Source organism: Tachypleus tridentatus, chromosome 8 (genome assembly GCF_004210375.1).
Source record: "Tachypleus tridentatus isolate NWPU-2018 chromosome 8, ASM421037v1, whole genome shotgun sequence".
NCBI classification, from domain to species: Eukaryota; Metazoa; Arthropoda; class Merostomata; order Xiphosura; family Limulidae; genus Tachypleus; species Tachypleus tridentatus.
Window position 1 is genome coordinate 153890847 of NC_134832.1, and position 6018 is coordinate 153896864.

The window sequence follows — 6018 nt, forward strand, 5'->3', positions numbered from 1 at the left end:
GTTTTTAAGACAACCAGCTATGTAAATCAACTAAGTTACAGCTAATTTAGTGTTTTAAAATTCTTCGTGCTTAGGGTTGTTAATTTCAATAAGCCAGGTAATGTGATTTTCTTATTTCAAATATCGAGAGAAAATATAATTTTGGTAAATATCAAGAGTGCTTCAATGTCGTAACAAAAGGCATGAAAACATAACAAGTTTGTACACCAAAAATTTAGTTACCATACCTGTGTAAGAAATATGTTAACAAATCAACAGTAAGAATACGAGGGAAACTTTTGTCTTATCAGATGCTGTACTTTTTCGGTCCCGGCATGGCCAGGTGGGTTAAGGCGTTCGACTCGTAATCGTATCACCTAACCTACCAGTTGAATTTAGTTTAATTTAAATATATTTGATTATTTAATTTTAATTTTAATTCAATGAATAGTTTGTATAAGAGTATTTTAAAGAAAGTTTAGAACAAACATGGAAATCCAAAATGTACAATAGAAAAGGTAAAAACTGTCAAATTAATCTTGTCCCAAAAGTAGTGGTATACTATCAAAAAAAAATGTTTGGCTTTGTTTACAGCCCAGTTAAAAGAATAAGTGCTTAGCTGTTTAATAATATAGATGTTTTATATAAAAAGCAAGGTACTGATAAAATTCTAATGCAATAATTGTAAGGTTTATGTTGGATGAACAAAACGTTATTTGCCCTCAAGAGTTAAAGAACAGAACATACAACATTTTGTAAACAAAAGAAGAAAGAAAAGTAAGCGATCATTTTAATCATTCTTCGTGCCCTCCACTGACACAGCTATATCTCTGCGGACTTATATTGCTTGAAACCGGGTTTCATTACCCGTGGTGGGCAGAGCACAGATGGCCCGGCATGGCCAGGTGGTTAAGGCACTCAACACATAACCCGAAGGTCACGGATTTGAATCCCCGTCGTGCCAAACATGCTCGCCCTTTCCGCCGTGTGGGCGTTATAATGTTCAATCAATCCAACTATTCGTTGGTAAAAGAGTATCCCCAGAGTTGGCAGTGGATGGTGATGACTAGCTGCCTTCCCTCTAGTCTTATACTGCTAAATTAGGGACGGCTAGCACACAGAGCCCTAGTGTAACTTTGCGCGAAATTAAAACAAAAAAGTATTTAACATTATATATTAAGTTTTGTTGTCGTGCCACGGTCCAGAAAAGAGTAGAAAATTGATAGTAGAGCAGAGAGTTTGCGTAAAAGTTTTATGTCATGCTGGTTGGACTCACTGATTAACTGTCAAGTAAACCCTTGATCGAGAGACGGATAAACTTGAGAATATTAAAGAAACAGGCAGAACATGTAAACTCAATGATACTAATATTAAGTATCTTCGTTTATGCAGCCTTCAGGATAAAAAAAGACTGGTACTGATCTCAAGTATGAGATAAATGACCACTTACCAAATAACAAAAAACTGTCCAAATCTACAGTGTCAAGAAGACTCAACGATAATGGAATATTTCATCGTCTAACAGTTAAAAAAGCATTTACAGTGATGTCCAAGTATTCTCAAGAGACTAAAATTTGCTAAAAAGTGTAAAAACTAAATTGTTGGTGATTGGAAAGGGTGTTATGGACATATGAGTCCAAGTTTGGGATATCTGTCCTTACCATGAAGTTAGGGAAGACTGTGGGATGGTTTCTATGCTGAGGCGATAGGAAATATTTACAAAATAGATGGAATAGTGGACCAGTTCAAGTACCATCAAATACTAATTCATCATTGCATGCCTAGTGGTTTGCATATTTTTGGCCAATGCTTCTACTATAAAGTAGCTAATGACTCCAAACACTTATCCAACTTACGCATAAAATCATTAGCTAAGAAAGAAGCTTTGGAGTCATTCATATGATGCAATGGTCCCAACAGATCCCAACCAAACCGAACAGATCTGGAATTTGATAAATCAAAATCTTGACAAATTAAAAGTCACTTCCAAAGAAACGTGATAGGGGTGTATTGGAGACATTTGGAGTAAGATCCCAAAGGACACTTTGATTAAATATATTGCAACAATACCTGAAAACTATTTGCGGTTATTAAAGTAAAAGGGAGACACAGAAAATAACTGGTTTCTTAACTCAAGTACTTCCATTGAGTTTCTGTTGTACTAAATATAAAATTAATATAATGTTGATCTTTCACCCGTGATTAATTTTCTGTTGCTTATCTTTAAAAGTAAATTAAAATCAATTTTGACTTTGTCCTTATATTTTTCATGTAGATATATATATATATGCAGTTTGTTAAATAACATATGACTTAGAAAGTTGTTGCTTTACTTTTGCTGTAACTACCTTTCTTTTCTGCTATTTCTTTGAAATGACAATTGGTCCTCTCATAAGAAGGTTCACTACACAATTGTATTTTGTCCATGAACGTAAACAGAAGTCAAATGATATCTTAAGGTGACAGCCTTTCTTACTTTAAGATGCAAATTGAAAGTCACCTGGATAGTGTTATTCGTGCTGGAAATTTGAAATTTATAACATGGTATATTCTGAGCCTGGAAGAGCTAGCGATTCTACAGAATTCGTAGATCTTGAACAAAGTTTGAAAAAGATCCATCACAAAACATTCTTCAGTGAAGGGTAACGTCTTTTGTGTTGAAATTATACCTGTGTAAACACACACTGTTGTCTTGGTGAAGGGTAACGTCTTTTGTGTTGAAACTATACCTGTGTAAACACACACTGTTGTCTTGGTGTTGGGTAACGTCTTTTGTGTTGAAATTATACCTGTGTAAACACACACTGTTGTCTTGGTGAAGGGTAACGTCTTTTGTGTTGAAATTATACCTGTGTAAACACACACTGTTGTCTTGGTGAAGGGTAACGTCTTTTGTGTTGAAACTATACCTGTGTAAACACACACTGTTGTCTTGGTGATGGGTAACGTCTTTGTGTTGAAATTATACCTGTGTAAACACACACTGTTGTCTTGGTGAAGGGTAACGTCTTTTGTGTTGAAATTATACCTGTGTAAACACACTCTGTTGTCTTGGTGAAGGGTAACATCTTTTGTGTTGAAATTATACCTGTGTAAACACACACTGTTGTCTTGGTGAAGGGTAACGTCTTTTGTGTTGAAATTATAAACACACACTGTTGTCTTGTGTGATGAAATAAACACTATATTTAGTGTTACTTTTACATTTGTCCATTCTTTTTGCATAAATTTAGTTAGTTTCAGAGAAATCCAGAATTTATTCATAATCTTTCCTGGTCGAATCTCCAGTTATGTAATGGATCTATCTTATTCACTTTAGATAGAAATGAGTTTTACCTAACAACTTTCAATTCATATATAAATATCCTATACCTTTCACCACTAATAATCAGAATAATACAGTTTTACCACATGGAAAGAAGAATGATCAACCAGCCTTTGAACGTAAGCATATCGTTACATACATTTCTCTACTTATAAATCTAATTTCTGTGTTTTTTCGACATTGTAAAGTTTATTTCAGACATATTCGTTATAACAACTAAAGCTGATGTGATTTACTAATTAAACACTATTTTATATTTCACTCTATTGTAAAGAAAATAAATGTTGTTGACAACAATGAAATGGTGAAAAGATTAAATCCAACAGTGAAGTAGAACCAGTAAAACAGAAACAAAACAGTTAAGTTTCTCTATTATACAACCTGAAGAACCACCTGGTTCATCTCATGTCTAACCTATTGTGTTGTTGTTGGTTTTGGAATTTCGCACAAAGCTACTCGAGGGCTATCTGTGCTAGCCGTCCCTAATTTAGCAGTGTAAGACTAGAGGGAAGGCAGCCAGTCATCATCACCCACCCCAAACTTTTGGGCTACTCTTTTTCCAACAAATGGAGGGACTGACCGTAATATTATAACGCCCACATAGCTGAAAGGGCTAGCATGTTGGGTGCGACGAGGATTCGAACCCACGACCATCAGATTGTAAGTCACTTACGAGGGCCTTTAGATGAGACATTCCAAGCCCGATTGAAATGTGTCTGTTAAATTATTATGTCAGTTATTAACGTTAAAAATGTATTTAGTTTCAAGTGTGACATTTCAAGTCATTCGATTTTCCATCAGTGATGGACTTACATGTTGAGAAAGACACCGTATGTTAGATTGTTTGCAGCTTTGTATAATTATGTTGTGCTCTAAAAACACGCAACTTTATTAATTTTAATTGTATAGTATGTTTTGTACTTGAAGTGAATGTACCTCCAACCTCCCAGTGATACAATGGTAAGTCTGCGGATTCACAACTCTGGTTTCAATATGGGTGATAAGCGGATCATAGATAGCCTATTATGTAGTTTTGCGCGTAACTACAACCAAACATTTTATTATTCTGTAGAAAATCATAAAATAGTAAGTGTTGCTGTATTAAATAGTTTCTACAATAATAAAACATAAAAATATAATATAATAATAATATAAAATATAATACAAAATATAATAATAAATCATAAAAACACACAATCGCTCATAGAATAGTAATGTAACTGTCTCGGTCAACATTTATAAAAATGAAACATTAGGTTTGATAAAATCTTTGTGGACTGTTAATTGTAAAGTATATAAAGTAAGTTGTTAGATATAGCATCTGGGGCCCAGCATGGACAGGTGGGTCAAGGCGTTCGACTCGTAATCCGAGGGTTGCGGGTTCGAATCCCGGTCGCACCAAACATGCTTGTCCTTTCAGACGTGGGGGCGTTATAATGTGACGGTCATCCCACTATTCGTTGGTAAAAGACTAGCCCAAGAGTTGGCGGTGGGTGGTGATGACTAGCTGCCTACCCTCTAGTCTTACAATGCAAAAGTAGGGACGGCTAGAGCAGATAACCCTCGAGTAGCTTTGTGTGAAATTCAAAAACAAACAAATATAGCATCTGGATATAGGATAAATTATGATAGTACGTGTCGTAAAAACTGGCATACGTAATACACTATTTAGACCACAATACTGATGACATAATAACATGTTGAGACACGTTCAGACATTTTACGAAGTGTTCATTATTCGATTGAACTATTCATTTATAGAAACACCATCTGCCATACCAGTTTTGGGTATTTTAATGTGTTCAATTCGCAAGCAATCTCAGAAATAAAAATTTAATAAAAATTAAACGCCAGATTGATCAAACAAACAATTTGTGCATGGCTTGAATTCATTCAGATATTAAATTCGACATTTGCCCCATTCAAAGCTACTAGATAAACACATTAATAATGTTATTACTATATAACAGTCTATATACACGTGTAAGTAACATTGTTTGAATTTTGCGCAAAGCTACACGAGGGCTATCTGCGCTAACCGTCCCTAATTTAGCAGTGTAAGACTAGAGGGAAGGCAACTAGTCATCACCACCCACTGCCAACTCTTGGGCTACTCTTTTACCAACGAATAGTGGGATTGACCGTCACTTCATAACGCTCCCACGGCTGAAAGGGAGAGCATGTTTGGGGTAATGAGGATTCGAACCCACACTCATCAGATTGTGAAGCGAGCTTCCTAACCAGCTGGCCAGTGATTAACCTACATAAAGGTTTTGAAAACATAATAAAATAGTGGTTTACCTAAAAGATTATACCTATGCAAACAATCTTTGTTAACCTGAAGATGACCTAAGAAGGTTGAAACGTTGTTCTGTACTTTATTTTAATTAAAGTTTTAATACCCATACTACCCGTGTTTAGAATACAGTAACGAGTGTTAACTGCGCTATTTTTATTATCTCTGGCTTAGTGTCGTTCCTTAAATTGTGTCAAATTCTTTAGAAATCTGGTGTTAACAAATGTGCACGGTGATAAACACCGCAAGTTTTACACAATTTTGTCATTATCCACATACGTTAGTTTATTTACTTATTTTTAAATAAAATAATAACGAGAGTAATGCATTATTTAAAAATATGAACATAGAATAAACTCTAGGGAAAATTTAGAGACAAAAATACATGGACATAACTGTTTATATGTTGAGCTCTAGC